The following is a 17643-nucleotide window of genomic DNA, read 5'->3' as shown; positions in this document are numbered from 1 at the left end:
ACAAAAAAAAATAATATATCATTACAAAAAATAACAAACGAAATTATCCAAAATAATAAAAATTATTCCTATTCTAAAACCCTTTTAAAAAATAACCCCCCCCCAAAAATAAAAAAACCTAATCTAAAATAAACTACCAAGGGCCCTTAAAAGGGCCTTTTTGTGGGCCCTTAAAATGGCCTTTTGTAGGGCATTGCTCTAAAGAAATCATCTCTTTTGCTATGTATGCTTTTTGTATGGACATTGCCCTTAAAAGGGCATCCAGCTCCTTTTCCTGCCCTTAAAAGGGCATTTAGCTCTTTTATGAAATGCCCAACCCCAAATCTAAAAATGAAAACTCGCCCTAAAACGAAAAAAAAAACTATCAAAAATAATAAAAATTATTCCTATTCTAATACCCATTTTAAAAAAAAAAAACACTCCAAATTAAAAAATCTAATCTACAGTAAACTACCAATAGCCCTTAAAAAGGCCTTTTGTAGGGCATTGCCCTAAGTTAAACAGCTTTTACCTGAAAAAAAAATACAAAATCCCACTAACATTATAAACCCCTACCCCCCCAAACCCACAAATGAAAAAACTATCTAAAAAAACCTAAGCTATTAGCTCTTTTGCATTGCCCTGAAAATGGCATTTAGCTCTTTTATGAAAAGCCCAATCCCTAAACTACAAAAAAAAAAAAAAACGTTAAAAAAAAATCACTAACCCCTGAAGATCCACTTACAGTTTTGAAGTCCCGCTTGAACATCTTCACCCAGGCGGCAAAGTCCTCATCCAGGCGGCAAGAAGTCTTCATTCAGACGGCCTCTTCTATCTTCATCCAGGCAGCGAAGTCCTCATCCAGGCGGAGAAAAGTCTTCATCCTGGCGGCCTCTTCTATCTTCATCCAGGCGGCATCTTCAATCTTCATCCCGGAGGCTCTGAGCGGGTCCTTCCTGGAGACATCCGGCGCGGAGAATCCTCTTCATAGGGTCGCCGCCGTATACTGAATCTTCAATGAAAAGTACGCAATTTAAAATGGTGTCCATTGCATTCCTATTGGCTGATTTGATTTTGGAAATTCAAATCAGCCAATAGGATGAGAGCTTCTGAAATTCTATTGGCTGTTCAAATCAGATAATTGAATAGTTTGTAATTTTTATAGTAGTGTTAGGATTTTTTTTAATGTGTATTTTAGTTTTATTTAATTGGTAGTTAGTTTAATATTAGTTAAATAGTTATATTAGTTTAATTGTTAGTTTAAACTTAGTTTATTTAATTTGACAGGTAAATTTTAATTTAATTTAAGATAGAGAAATTGTAATTTTAATATAAAGTTAGGGGGCGTTAAGTTTAGGGGTTACTAGTTTAAATTAGTTTATTGCGATGTGAGGGGCTTTCGGTTTAGGGGTTAATAGTTTAATTTAGTATATTTCATTGTGGGGGGCTTTCAGTTTAGGGGTTAATAGGTTTATTATAGTGGCGGCAGAATTGGAGGTTAATAGTATAGTGGGGGCGATGTGGGCAGATGGCAGATTAGGGGTTAATAATATTTCAATAGTGTTTGCGATGCAGGAGCGCGGTGGTTTAGGGGTTAATAACTTTAGTATAGTGGTGGTGGAGTAGGGGTTAATAATTTGTATTAGTGGCAGCGATGTCGGGAGCAGCAGATTAGGGGTTAATAAATTTAATTTAGTGTTTGCGATGCGGGATGGCCTCAGTTTAGGGGTTAATAGGTAGTTTATGGGTGTTTAGTGTACTTTGTGACACTTTAGTTATGAGTTTTATGTAACAGTTGTTACATAAAACTCATAACTACTCCTTTTAGATTGCAAAATGGATCTTGTCGGTATAGGCTGGAACGCAAGCTTTTTAGCCTCACCGCAAAACTCGTAATGGAAGCGCTATGGAAATCCCATGAAAAAAACTTCTGTTTTACGAGTGCGGGATTGACATTGCGTTACAGGCTAAAAGTCTTGTGGTACAGCTATACCGTCAAGACTTGTAATGGCTGCGGTGCTGTTTTAACTCTGAAATGACCAATTTTTCATTGTTAAAACACAAACGCAAAACTTGTAATCTAGGTGATTGTCATCTACTTCCAAACTACATTTTTAAATTATGTACACCTCAACCTGTGCTTTTTACATGACCTTCTGCTCAAAACCCAGAGAAAATAATGACAAAACCAGAATTTGTTCTGCTTAGACATATACGGCGAGATTACAAGTTTTGCGTTAAAAAGCAGCATTAAGGGGTCCTAATGCTGCTTTTATCTAACGCTGGAATTACAAGTTCACGCTGGTATTACAAGCTCACTTTTCTTCCGCGACTTTTCCATACCGCAAATCCCCTTACGTCAATTGCATATCCTATCTTTTCTATGGGATTTGCCTAACGCTGGTATTACAAGTCTTGGAAGAAGTGAGTGGTAGACCCTCTCCTGTCAAGACTTCTACCGCATTTAAAAGTCAGTAGTTAAGAGTTTTATGGGCTAACGCCGGAACATAAAACTCTTAACTAAAGTGCTAACAAGTACACTAACACCCATAAACTACATATTAACCCCTAATCCGAGGCCCCCCCACATCGCAAACACTATAATAAATATTTGTAACCCCTTATCTGCCGACCAGACATCGCCGCCACCTACATTATACTTATGAACCCCTAATCTGCTGCCCCTAACATCGCCGCAACCTACATTATAGTTATTAACCCCTAATCTGCTGCCCCCAATGTCGCCGCAACCAAACTACACTTATTAACCCCTAATCTGCCGACCGGACATCGCCGCTACTTTAATAAATGTATTAACCCCTAAACCTAAGTCTAACCCTAACCCTAACACCCCCCTAATTTAAATATAATTTAAATACATCTAAATAAAATAACTACAATTAAATAAATTATTCCTATTTAAAACTAAATACTTACCTGTAAAATAAACCATAACATAGCTACAATATAATTAATAATTACATTGTAGCTATCTTATGATTTATTTTTATTTTACTGGCAACTTTGTATTTATTTTAACTAGGTACAATAGTTATTAAATAGTTATTAACTATTTAATAACTACCTAGCTAAAATAAGTACAAAATTACCTGTAAAATGAATCCTAACCTAAGTTACAATTACACCTAACACTACACTATCATTAAATAAATTACCTAAACTACCTACAATGAATTACAATTAAATACAATAAACTAAATTACGAAAAAAAACAAACACTAAATTACGTTAAAAAAACTAAATTACAGAAAATAAAAAAAATGACAAGAAGTTTAAACTAATTACACCTAATCTAAGCCCCCTAATAAAATAAAAAAGCCCCCCAAAATAATAAAAAGCCTTACCCTATACTAAATTACAAATAGCCCTTAAAAGAGCCTTTTGCGGGGCATTGCCCCAAAGTAATCAGCTCTTTTACCTGTAAAAAAAAGAATACAATACCCCCCCAACATTACAACCCACCACCCACACACCCCTACTCTAAAAGCCTCCCAATACCCCCTTAAAGAAACCTAACACTACCCCATTGAAGATCACCCTACCTTGAGCCGTCTTCACCCAGCCGGGCACCAGTGGTCATCCGATCCGTCCAGAAGTCTTCATCCGATGGGCCAGAAGAGGACATCCAGACCAGCAGAAGTCTTCATCCTATCCGGGCAGAAGAGGACATCCGGACCTGGAGAAGGCTTCATCCAAGCGGCATCTTCTATCTTCATCCATCCGACGAGGAACGACTCCATCTTGAAGACCTCCGGCACGGAACATCCTTCTAGGCCGACGAACTAACGACGAATGACGGTTCCTTTAAATGACGTCATCCAAGATGGCGTCCCTCGAATTCCAATTGGCTGATAGGATTCTATCAGCCAATCAGAATTAAGGTAGGAAAAATCTGATTTGTTGATGCTATCAGCCAATCGGATTGAAGTTCAATCTGATAGGCGGATTGGATCAGCCAATAGAATTGACCTTGCATCTTTTTTTCGTAATTTAGTTTATTGTATTTAATTGTAATTCATTGTAGGTAGTTTAGGTAATTTATTTAATGATAGTGTAGTGTTAGGTGTAATTGTAACTTAGATTAGGATTTATTTTACAAGTAATTTTGTACTTATTTTAGCTAGGTAGTTATTAAATAGTTAATAACTATTTAATAGCTATTGTACCTAGTTAAAATAAATACAAAGTTGCCAGTAAAATAAAAATAAATCATAAGATAGCTGCAATGTAATGATTAATTATATTGTAGCTATCTTATGGTTTATTTTACAGGTAAGTATTTAGTTTTAAATAGGAATAATTTATTTAATTGTAGTTATTTTATTTAGATGTATTTAAATTATATTTAAATTAGGGGGGTGTTATGGTTAGACTTAGGTTTAGGAGTTAATAACTTTATTATAGTAGTGGCGACGTTGGTGGTGGCAGATTAGGGGTTAATAAATGTAAGTAGGTGTCGACGATGTTAGGGCAGGCAGATGAGAGGTTATTAAAAATTAACTAGTGTTTGCGAGGTGGGAGTGCGGCGGTTTAGGGGTTAATACATTTACTAAAGTAGCGGCGATGTCTGGTCAGCTGATTAGGGGTTAATAAGTGTAGTTAGGTTGCGGCGACGTTGGGGGCGGCAGATTAGGGGTTAATAACTATAATGTAGGCGTCGGTGATGTTGGGGGCAGCAGATTAGGGGTTCATAAGTATAATGTAGGTGGCGGCGGTGTCCAGAGCGGCAGATTAGGGGTTAATAGTATAATGCAGGTGGCAACGATGTCGGGGGTGGCAGATTAGGGGTTAATAAGTGTAAGATTAGGGGTGTTTAGACTCGGGGTTCATGTTAGGGTGTTAGGTGTAGACTTAAAAAGTATTTTCCCATAGGTAACAATGGGGCTGCGTTAGAAGCTGGACACTGCTTTTTTGCAGATGTTAGGTTTTTTTTCAGCCGTCTCAGCCCCATTGTTTCCTATGGGGAGATCGTGCACAAGCACGTTTTAGCCAGCTTACTGCTACCGTAAGCAACGCTGGTATTACAGTGAGAAGTGGCGCTAAATTTGCTCAATGCTCACTTTTCTGAGGCTAACGCAGCCATTCAGAAAACTTGTAATACCAGCGTTGTTTAAAGTGAGCGCTGGAAAAAAAAGGCTTGTTAGCAACGCAAGTCTTTACTGACAAAACTCGTAATCTAGCCGATAGTTATTACATCTTTTGGTTTGGCTGCTTTACTGTTTGGAGTTTTAATGCTGCAGTAATGTAATGGACCTTTTTTATAACTAGCTGCAAACTGAAATACTGACATATGCTGCAGAGCTGCTTTTAACATTTTCTGATAAGAGGTATACTTTTTTTTTCATTTTCAAGATTGATTTTAAAGGGTTATTCATATGTTAGCACTCCCAATGTCTCTAAAAGGGAATAATTCTTATCCCAGATGCCCAGTAGGGTACTGAAATGTCATAAAAAATTACAGCTGATACCAGTAAACCTTTTATATCACACCTTATTTCTACTCAAATGTATTACTTTTTTATAATTCTAAAGGTTTTGCTTTTTTAATAGAAATGTATTTAGAAATTTGCAAAAGTGTAATAAAAGTAAACAACCACATAAACCCCAACATTTTAAAGAGAAAGATGCCATTCAAAAGTAAACATGTGGTTATTGTACCTTAAAAGTACGACACCAAACCAAGCATTCTTCTTTAATGTTTCAAGAAGAACATACAATTTTAAACAACTTTCCATTGTACTTCTATTATCAAATTTGCCTTGTTTTCTTGGTATCCTTTGTTAAAGAAACAGTATCGCACTACTGGGAGCTTGTTATACACTTATAGTGAAACAATGACTAGAGGGCTGAGGCATATACAGTATGTGCAGCCACCAATTAGCAGCTATCGCCCACTAGTGCAAAATTGATACTGAGTCTACCTAGTTATGCTTTTCAATAAAGGATTATAAAAACAAAGCAAATTAGCGGATATAATAAAATGCAAAGCTGTTTAAGATTGCTTGCTCTATATCTGAATTATGAAAGTTAAATGATACATACGGGCAAGCGGATCAATAGATCTGCTGCCCATGTATTGCGAAGGTGGGTGGACAGCTTCGCGAGTTGAGAAGCTGTCCGCCTGCCGCTTAGTACATGGAGCCCTATGAGTGATACAGTATTTTTTTAACATTTAGCTGTGTGTGAGTGGGGCCACAGCCAGAAATCTGCAGATTGAGTAACCCAACAGGATTTCTTTTGAATTCATAAGTGTTCCCGTCGGAGTGTTTGTTTAGGAATTCTTAAACCCTTCATCCTTAGGGCTCCATGTACGAAGCAGCGAAAGCTGCTCCGGAGCCTTTGCGGGGCAGGTTCGCATATGCGAGCCTGCTTCCCGCAATGTAAGAAGCAGCGGTCATTAGACCGCTGCTTCCTACACCCTACGCCACCTCTTAGGTGGCGAAGCAAAATCACCGAGAGCTCGCTCGCTCTCGGTGATTGACAGCCCCTTCAGTCGCGTGATTGGTCGCGCGACTGAAGGGGCGGGCATTACACACTCCGCTGAGTGTGTAATGATACATACGGGCAAGCGGATCAATAGATCCGCTGCCCGTGTGTAGCGGAGGCGGGCGGACAGCTTCGCGAGTTAAGAAGCTGTCCGCCCGCCTCTTAGTACATGGAGCCCTTAGAGTGCCTGAGCATGAATGTAGGATTTATGTGAGATTTCTGGCACCATACACTTATATCCTTAGCCCCTTGGTCAGTTTTAATCTGTCTAGAGCACTGGTTTTCAAACCCGCCCTCAGGCCTCCCAAACAGGACAATTTTTAGGGATTACCTTTGATGGGAGCAGGTAAAATAAACATGTTTGCTAATCAGCTAATTATTTCACCTGTGCTCTAGTTCAGATATTCTCAACATGTGGCCTGTTATAGAGGCCTAAGGACAGGTTTTAAAACCAGTGGTCTAGAGTGAAACTCTTATCTATTAGGTTTGGGAGGAGGAGGTGAGGATTATCCTCCCTCAGTGAGTCCCACCCTGGTTGTTTAGAGTTTCTAACTTATTATTTAATGGATACCAATAAAGATTTGTCTGACTTTTGTTTTTAGCGTAAGCAACAATTCATGTTATATTTTTTACTTTTTTGTTTGAATTCAATACAGTGGAATAATAATATATCCTGTATACTGTAAATGTAAAGGGACATTGTACACTAGTTTTTTTTTCTTAATTGTTTTTTAGAAGATACATTTATATAGTCCATCTGGGAATGTTTTTGTAACAATGTACAGTTTTGCTTACTTTTTTTATAACATTGTGCTTATTTTCATACAGCTACAGATTCCTGCTTGCTCCTGTTTGTGAAATGGGTCTTTTCATATGCATGGGGAGGGGGGGTGTTTTCTCTTCTTGATCTCCAAGCCCCTTTCAGTGGGTGTTCCAGCCTGACCTCATCAACAGTGCTAAACTGGGAGCTTCTAAGTAAGTTTTTAAAAGGTTTTATACTGGATTTTTAGATTATTATCTGTGCATATTTTTCTTTATAGTAGTGTATATTACATGCAGTTATATGAAATTGGTGTATACTGTCCCTTTAAGCATTGTTCAATTTGTCAAGAGTCTAATTCCTTTATATTCCAGTCCATCAGAATTTCTGCAAAAGTGTATTCCATGGTATTTCCTGAGGTTTTAAATTCAAGCCCATTCCAATTCAGCAACCTATTTATTGTAAACTGTTTAAATGTTTTAATAGCACAGCACCACCTACACCTTGCATGATGAGTATTTAGTGATCAAATGTCAATCCATATTTTTTTTCTAATCTAGGGATTCATCACCATCCTTTAGGAAAACATATCTAATGATTATAAATAGAAAACTGCCATTATAGTCTAAGTTTTTTTTTCTTCTAGATATATTATTTGATAAGTTAATCTATATAATTGTAAACAACCTCTGAATTAGCTGTTTTTCTTATAGATTGGGACAGCTTTAAACTCAATTAAAGAGTAAAAAACAAAACTCTGAGCTGATATAAATGTTTAATATACAAAAGTATTTTGTATTGGAGACTTATTTTTTTGTACAGGAATTCTGAAAATTGGAATGTTGAGTGTGGTAGATACATTATTGCCAACTGTCCCATTTTTCCTTTTACAGTCCTGTTTTTTTAGCTTCGTGTTCCTGGCTTTTAAAGGGACATTCCAGCCAAAATTAGAATCCACATGGATGAATTTCAGTTTAGAATATAAGCATTTTTGCAGTATACTTGTATTGGAAAAACGTGTATTTAAGTATGCACCAGCATTTTAAACACAGCACTTGCTTAGAGAGCCTAATGTGCTTGTACCACCCAATAACGACTCAATTTGTTAATTGCTGACATGGTAATAAAAGCTCCAGTGTCTCTCTGAGCAGCTGCATCATTTAAAATATTAACACTAAAACAGTGATAATTTTTACTAGAAACATTATTAAATTGAATTTAAAAATGACATGCTTAAATCATGAAAGTATATTTTTTTCTATCCCTTTAAGCAATCAGTATGGCTAAATTATGCCCATAGTATTTTATGTTGTTTTGGAGTGGATTGGAGTGGCTGTGGCCATAGAATCCCTAAATGTACGTGGTTATGTGTTCCTGGAATTTTATTTTTCAAATGTTTGTAACTATGTAGATGATGTTTTCCTGGATGTGGGTTGTTCTTGTGTTATTTCTTACAGATCAACACTTTTTAGCAAACAAAAATAAGGTACAATTATTATACTGTGCATATAAATGATAACATACGCTGGAGGGAACTAACATATTACATACACAAGGAAGGATTAAACATATTTAACAATTGTTCTAACTTTGGTTTTTATTTCCCATGAGAGTAAAAGTTCCTTCCTGGTCTTGTTGTGTGAAGACTTAGATCAATTTCTATCAGAACTTAGAAACTGATATGCAGTTTTGTCTCTGTCTCTGTCAATAGCAAAAAGAAGAATAATTCTGTTTTATTTTGTCCTCAGGGACTATGGTACAAGAATACATATTATTGATGCCTTATTCAATCTATAAAGGGTTACTTCAGTTTCTGTAGATACTATAAACCATAATAAAAACAACTTTCTTTTTAAGCCTTACTCATTTTGACAAAATGTGCAGGTTGCCATATCAACCGCTTGTAATTTATATCTGTTTTATTCCCACTGACTTTCTATTTGTGAAAAAAGTAAAATACGATGTTCCAGAGGTATGTAAAACAAATAAAACAATAACTTAGTCTTGCACAGGTAGTAAATTAGATTTTAGCAGTGGAAAAAGCGTTAGAAGATGATTTGTTTGTTTATGTGATCTAATAAAATAAAATAATATTGAATCTTTTTTTCACCATTATCATCCTAAATTTGCTATGTATCAGCGATTTATTGTTTTATCCAGAAGGCTTAAGTACATATCATTTACTCCATTGTCTCTAACAAAACTCTAATTTGAATGTGACAACCACAAAATACGATGGGCAGAATTAACCTGTGAAGAAGAAACATTTAGTAACATTTTGCCTCAAGTGATGATATATTGTATATATCACATAATTGTGTTATTATGGGCCAGATTACAAGTGGTGCTCCACACTTAATACCAGTGCACGCAATTGTGTGCTGGTATTATCAGTAAGGCACAATTCGAATGTGACCTCAAGTTTGCATTGCATGGAAGCTTTGCACTCACGAGAGTGCGCTTCCATATGCTCCAATGGAAGCCTAGTTCTGATGCCATTATACACGGCACAGAACCTAGCTCAGTGAATAAGGTAAGTCATGCAGCGATGGGCAGCAAAGTGTAAATATATATGTATATGAATATATACATATATTTTTATGTGTGTATATGTGTATATACACATATTAACACATAAATATATATGTGTATATAAGCATATATATATATTTGAAGTGATAACATATAGACCGCAATGTAAAGGCACTACACTACACTACACTTAATATGGGGACAATTGGGACATTTTTTAAATTAACCAGAGGACTGACCTCTGGTTAATTTCAGACACTAATTGCTACCGCGAGCTTGCAGTAGCATTAACCACCACTTGCAATCTAGCCTTATGTAAGCAAAATATGTTTTTCTATTTTACATGTAAAAAGTGTACAAATATCTATTTTTTATTAACATGTTCATACATTTATGTTGTATTTTAACTGACATATACTGTAAATATTTTTACATTAACAATAGAACTGTGTTATACATTTACAAAATTTATATTTAAATGTGCAATGTAGCGTAATGTAATAAATGCAACACTCTGGGGCCGATTTATCAAGGGCCTAATAGCCTCTGATTCCCCTGTTTCCACATGAGCCTTCAGGCTTGCCAGAAACAGCAGTTATGAAGCAGTGGTCTTGAGAACGCTGCTTCATAACTGGTCCACCGCCTCGGAGGCTGTGGTCTGCAATCCACCCGATCCTATACGATCAAGTTGATTTACATCCCCTGCATGCAGACAATTGTCTGCGAATCTACAGGGTGCGGCATTGCACGAGCAGTTTGCCAGAACTGCTTGTGCAATGTTAAATGCCAACAGCCTATGCTGTCGGCATTCAGCGGTGTCTGTCGGACAACATATCATGTCGGACAGACAATTATAAATCGGCTCCTCTGGGTTTGATTCTAGTCTTTTATGTTTTTCCAATGATCATAATCTTTCCAAGTCCAACATAGCGAAGGCGGTATACTCACACCAGATTAGATCTCTATTTTCCCCCCAAAGGCACTCGGAACTGACAGTAATGGATGCTGAAATCCCAAATTGGTTAAAGGGATTAATGGCCCCCTTGTGTGTTCTGCAACTGGATAAAGTAGTGTTTATGATGAGTTAGGCAATTTGTATGCTATGTGTGTATGAGCATGATGAATATACTGAACAACGATTTTTTTTTAAATTTTCGGACCAGATTACAAGTGGAGCACTATATAATGCTCCCTCTAGAGCTTTAACTGTGCTAGAAGTAAGCATTTTCCATGCGATAAACCTAGGCCCTAATTTGTGACTGGGTTGATGTAGACGAATATGTCAAGTAGAGACCCAAACACATTCACCTACCGAAAAGGCATGAACAGAAGCTCTATGATGATCAGCAAACCTCTTGTATCTGGAACCAGCTGAACATAACTGAGAGTTAATATATTGCCAATGAGTACTGAGGTTAGTAAAGTGTTGGTCTGCAGCAGGAACCCCTGTGGACTGAGCAGAGGAAAGACAAGGTTGGTAACCTGCTGTGGCTTGAAATGGAGAACATCGTAGAGAAGAGTGCCAATGAGTGTTTTTTGCCTGCTCAGTTAGAGGTAACAATTCAGACCAGTTGGTATGGAGAGTATTAACAAAGGTTCTGAGATAAGCTTTGGGATCTTGATTCACTCTCTCAGTCAGCCCATTAAAATACCACTACTGTGATACTTAAATATCCAGCTAGAGGGGGCGCTATAATGGATGGTGGCAAAGATATATTGACTAATCCGTACAATATTCAATACAATATTCACAATGAGGTTGTTGTCAATACATATATAACATTAGTATGTGACAGATGTGTACAAAATTTATATTAGTGCCTTTAGTGAATCCTTTAAATTCGCCAGGATCTGGATGTAGGGTAACATCCAAAGAGATTATTCACTATGAAATAAGTGCAAGTGTGCAGAGTACAGGCAGCTCCTCTCATAGCCGAAAATTGAGAACAAAAAAAATCTGTGAAGATAATCACAAAAAAGAGAGTGCCTCCTAGTGCAATATTGCAATAAAATGGGCAACTGGCAATTCTTGTATTGAAATAATACTCACAAGGGTTGCAGCACCCAGTGTGCTGAATGGTGCGGGCTGGGGGCTCACAGTGGCCCAGCAACACTGATCCAAACACTTAACAGAACAGATAACAGATAACAGATAACAGAAACAGACAGGAATTCCAGATGGTGGGAGAAGTGGAACAGACTCTGTAGATCAAATCACAAAGAGGAGAGCACATCCTAGTGCAATATTGCAACGGTGCTGGTAGATTACAAATCTTGTATTGAAGTGATACTCACAAGGGTTGCAGCACCCAGTGTGTTAAATGGTGCAAGCTGGGGTCTCACAGTGGCCCAGCAACACTTATTAACAGATATATGAGATACACAGGAACTCCAGGTAGTGGGAGAGGCAATACAGGCTCAGGCTTCCAATATGACTGAAATAAATTTATTAAAAATTTAATCTAAACAAAGGGTGTAGTGTGCACCCAACAATAAAAACAATAATAGTAATAGATTGCAATACATTTCTCAGCTTGTCTAGATGTTTCCTCAGGCATCACTTTAGTCTGAGAATGGTAGCCAGAAGACAAGGAAACAGTGGTTCCAATCAATTTGCAAAAGGCTTTCCAAAAAGTAGAGATGAATTGTGGACCTCTGTCGGAAACAATATCCACGGGAATGCTATGTAGTCGTACCACATGTAACAGAAAAAGAGATGATAATTCTTGGGCAGATGGCAGTTTCTTTAGGGGTACAAAATGAGCCAATCTGAAAAATTGATCCACCACAACCCAGATAATCATAAGAAGGTCAGAAAGAGGCAGGTCCACAATGAAATCCATTGTTATGTGTGTCCAAGGTTGTTTGGGAATGAACAACAGTTGGAGTAAGACAGGAGGCAAGGATCGGGGAGTCTTATTGGCAGCACAAGTAGTGCAGGGCTTTTACAAAGTCCTGAGCATCAGACTTCATGGTTGGCCACCATACATGTTGGGAAAGAAGCTTAAAAGTTATTGTCAAACCAGGATGTGCTGAAAGCTTACTATCATGAGCCCAGGATAGCACAGGGGTACATAGGTTCAAAGGTACAAAGAAGATATCGGGAGCCACAGGCTTCAGGAGGCTTTCTAGACTGGGCACGTTGCAGTCTCTGAAGAAAAGAGGTGTTAAGTTGAGCAACCACACAGGAGGGAGGAGGTATGATGTGTTCAATAGGAGCTTCAGAGGAATCACTAGACTGAGGAAATTGACAGGAAAGGCTGTCACCTTTTTATTTTTGGTCCCAGGTAGATAAAAGACCACAAAGTTAAAACAGGAAAAGAACAAGGACCACCTGGCCTGTCGAGGATTGAGTCGATGAGCAATCTCTAGGTACGTCAAATTATTGTGTTCAGTGAGCATTTGAATGGGGTTGGCAGTACCCTCTAGCCAATGACGCCATTCAGTTAAGGCAATCTTAATGGCTAAGAGTTCACAATTACCCACATCGTAATTCCTCTCTGCTGGAGTAAAGCATTTGGAGAAAAAGGCTACAGGGTGCTGCAATTTGGAGGATGAAGGATCCCTTTGGGTTAAGACTGCTCCAGCTCCATTCTCCAGCTCCAATCTGCAGATAAGGATCAGGATGACGGAGCACAGGAGCAGAACAAAAGGCCTTATTCAGATTAGAGAAGGCATCCATGGCTTCAGGAGGCCAATTTTTGCAGTCCCTGTTACATTTCTATCTCCAAAGACGAGGTACAGCGATGGGGGCAAAATTTTTATTTTATTATGGGTTGGTGGAAGGCTACCCATGTCTTTGGAGATAGAAACCCCCACAAAGAGAATATTGTCATGTATAAAAGATACATTGATGACCTTCTGTTCATTTGGACAGGAGGTCAACAAAAATGCTTAGAGTTTGTGGAGATTCTTAATAATAACAATGTGAACTTACAGTTCATGTATGCCCATGACCATATGTCCTTGCCCTATTTGGACCTTTTGTTTATTGGGGATGTGGATTCCCAATCAATAAAAACAACTCTATATAGAAAACCAATAACCTCCAACGCTGTTTTGCATGCCACCCTAGACACACTGGATTTGGGGTGGCCAAGGGGCAATTTATATGCATTAAGTATAACTATTCCAATGAGGAGGACTGCAAACATGAGAGTGATATTTTGATGTCTCAACTCTTAGAGAGGGGATACTCACGAAAAGTGGTCAAAAGGGCATATTTAGAAGTCTCCCATATAGATAGACGACAGATACTATCTGATCAAAACAGTCAAGAGCACAAATCTGAGCATGATGTCCAAAAACCTACATTTATCACTACCTACAGTGCCCAGTTCACTCAGATATGTGATATTATTAGGAAACATCTTCCGATACTTACAGCTGAAGATAGCCTTAAGGATTATGTGTCATCTGTGTGTAACTTTGTCTCTAGAAGAGGCTGTACAATCCACTGGGACTACAACTGGTAGTTGGTTGAATGTGAAGGGTCACCATACATGCCACTTTTCTAATTGCATCACGTGTATACATACTGAAATATTTAAAAAACTTCCAGTCAAGGGCGACTCAAAGAGTCTATGATATTAACAGCTACACAAACTGTCGCACTACATTTGTGGTCTACCTGGTAGAGTGCACCGAGTGTAGGAAGCAGTACATTGGGTGTACCTCCAGAGAGGCACAAAGTAGAATAAGAGAACACCTTAAAATTAAAAATATAGAAAATGGTATTGAGTGCTCTGACTTAGTAAGGCATTTTATCTATGTCCATCACAAGAGGGATGCCGCTTTTAAATGGCAAGTGATTGAACACGTTAAAATGCCCACTAGAGGTGGTGACAGAATAAAGAGGCTCTTTTACCGAGAGGCCTTCTGGATTTTCCAGAAGTTAATAACATCGCTATTGATGTTAAAACATTGATGGCGATGTTATTAACTTCTGGTCACAACAGTTATAATCTAGGCCTATTGAACACCAGCACTATTCTACCCTTATATTCCTGTATGTCTATATATATAGTGTCATACTACATTAACATATTTATTAGATAAGGATGTTCTCTGATATGATGTTGAACTTGGGTTGCTTCTATAGTAAAGCCCCCTACTAACTATCAGTATTAACACTACCTACAAGTAGAGTTTATTCTATTTAAGCTCATGATTATGAACATTATATTCAGTAACAAATATTGATGCTCTGAAAGGATTATTAATAGAGATCTTCCAAAATATGAATATCTGATAGAGATTATCAGTTGAACTATAATTATCATACTATAATTGGGCACCTATATATACCTACTGTTTTTATCCCTTTTAATCACCCATGGTTCCATATCTACCCTTAATATTAAGTTATACCATTTACTCCTTCTACGTTATACTATTAAGACATATTAATGAAGAAAGAATTATATGCACAGTCTATAAGTTGGATGGTTAAACTATCTAAAAATCCTGTGTTCAACATTTTCAGTTATCCATTAATTTTGAACCAGTAAAATTTGATTGAGATAGAGGTTCACCATATGACTCCCTTTTCTTTTCATTAGGGGATAATGTGTAGACTGTTACTTTAAAATAGGTAGAACAACCGGAATCCTCGCACTCAAAAAGGGTTAGTTGAAAAGGGTGACAGTAAATAAAGTACCGCCAGGCTAAGGCTTAAAAGTAAAAGCTCCTTATTTGAAAATACATAAAAGGCATACACGCCAGCAAGGTGACAAGGTCACCCTTTTCAACTAACCCTTTTTGAGGGCGAGGATTCCGGTTGTTCTACTGATTTTTCTATTGAGGGAAGAAGGTGAAGTTCCCTGTATACATCCTATCTGCACCAGTCGGACCGGAACCTTTGTTTTGATCACAGCTCCCATGGGGAGCGCTGAGGAGGTGAGACGGAGTAGTGCTGCAGCGACAGTGAAGACACAGCACAGTGAACGAGAGTGAGAGGTGAATGGAGTTTTCCAACACACTGAGCGCTTGCTAACGGAGTTTGGCATTATTACTTTAAAATAGACAGCTTCTGTTTAATTAACTGGGACAGCAGGCTATCATTAATTAATTATGGGGGTGTACTTAAGGCTTGTTCCTACACTCCCTTAGTAGGTCTATGATTAAGGCAGACTCCTGCCAAAACGCGTAAGATGCTATTTCCAAGCTTGGGTTTTAAACCACTTTGATGTTTTACCTCCATATCAAATAAAGTTGTTTTATTACACACTTGGAGACTTGCTGGTTTCTTTCTTTCCTCATACTTGTTCCATTTAGTCAACTCAGTGAGTGGAGCAACTATCTGGGAAAAGATATTTATAAACTTGCGGTAATAATTGGAGAACCCCAATAATCTTTGTAGTTCCTTTAATGTAGTGGATTGAGGTCATTCCAGAACTGCGGTGAGCTTAGAACGATCCATGACAAAACCTTTCTTCGAGATGACATAGCCAAGGAACTGGGTATGAACTTGATTGAACTCACATTTCTCCAGTTTGGCTATCAGAGAATTGTCTCTGAGGTGAAGAATTACCTGTCTCTCATGTTCATGATGTTCCTCAAGGGTGGAGGAGAAAATAAGGATATCATCCACCAGTGTGGTTGAGAAGGTCATGGAAGACATTGTTGACAAATGCTTAAAAGACAGCAGGGGCATTGCATAGCCCAAAAGGCATTATGAGGTTTTCGTAATGCCCTGATCTCGTGTTGAAGGCAGTCTTCCATTCATGCCCTTGGAATATGTGAATAAGATTGTACGCCCCACGTAGATCCAACTTTGGGGATGTGGTGCAGAGGAGTAACCTTAGCCAGGCAGAAGTGGAAGCAGGAAGTACCCCAGGAGGCCAACTGTCCCTCAGTCCTGTCGAATTGTGGGTTGTGTATACAAAGCCAAGGAAGACCAAGTATGACATGCTGTGCTGGGGAATGAATGACATCAGACTGCAACTGATCGGTATGGAGGACTCCCACAGTCAGGGTTAGGGGTGCAGATTTGAAATGGATTAACCCTGATCCAAGGGAGTGCCACCCAGAGTAGTTATTTTGAGACATTGTTTTTTCTGCAGAAGAGGTAACCCTGCCTGAATCATAAAACAGTGATCAAGAAAAATTACCAGCTGCAATGAAGGCTTGAGTGTGGACGGAATTCTGAAGGAAGGCAAGGGTAACAGGTACCAGGATCCGAGAGGAGTGAGGGGATTTAGTAGAGACCACGCTTAGAGGTACCCCAGTTTTATCCTCTAAGCATTGGCTGTTCCTGACAGAATATAACAGTTCTTGGTTGGTGTAAGTTAGAACCGCAGTAGAAACACAGTCTCAATCTCCTTCTTCTCTGTCTTTCAGATTCTCTGGGCTTGAGGGAGGAGAGATCCATAGGTTCCTCTATAGAGGTAACTGGAGGTGCTGACGGGAAAGAGGATAGTCTAGAGACCGTACAAGTAGGATGATGAGAGGGAAGGGTTCTACGAGTTCTGTCTCTTTCAGCTTGTCTCTCCTGAAAGCGAGACTCTAGACTGATACAAAGTGTTATGAATTCATCCAGGGAAAAAGGAACATAACGATAAGTAAGCTTGTACTTGATGCGCTCATGCAAACCTCTCCTAAAGGCCGCCTTGAGAGCACTGTCATCCCAACTTGTCTCAAGTGCCAAGGTGCAAAACTCAATGGCGTATTGTGCCACAGATCTATTGTTCTGGCAGAGATCCTAAAGAGAGTACTCTGCAGCAGAAGAGCAGCCAGAGGTCCTAAACACAGCAGATAAGGCAGAAATGAAGGCATCAGCATCGTTCAGGAGTTGAGCACTCTGTTCCAAAAACGAAAAGACCCTGGCAAGGGCCTTGTCTTTTAATAAAGAAATGATAAAAGTG

The sequence above is a fragment of the Bombina bombina genome, chromosome 3 (genome assembly GCF_027579735.1).
Source record: "Bombina bombina isolate aBomBom1 chromosome 3, aBomBom1.pri, whole genome shotgun sequence".
Taxonomy (NCBI): Eukaryota; Metazoa; Chordata; class Amphibia; order Anura; family Bombinatoridae; genus Bombina; species Bombina bombina.
This window is presented reverse-complemented; position numbering follows the sequence as displayed.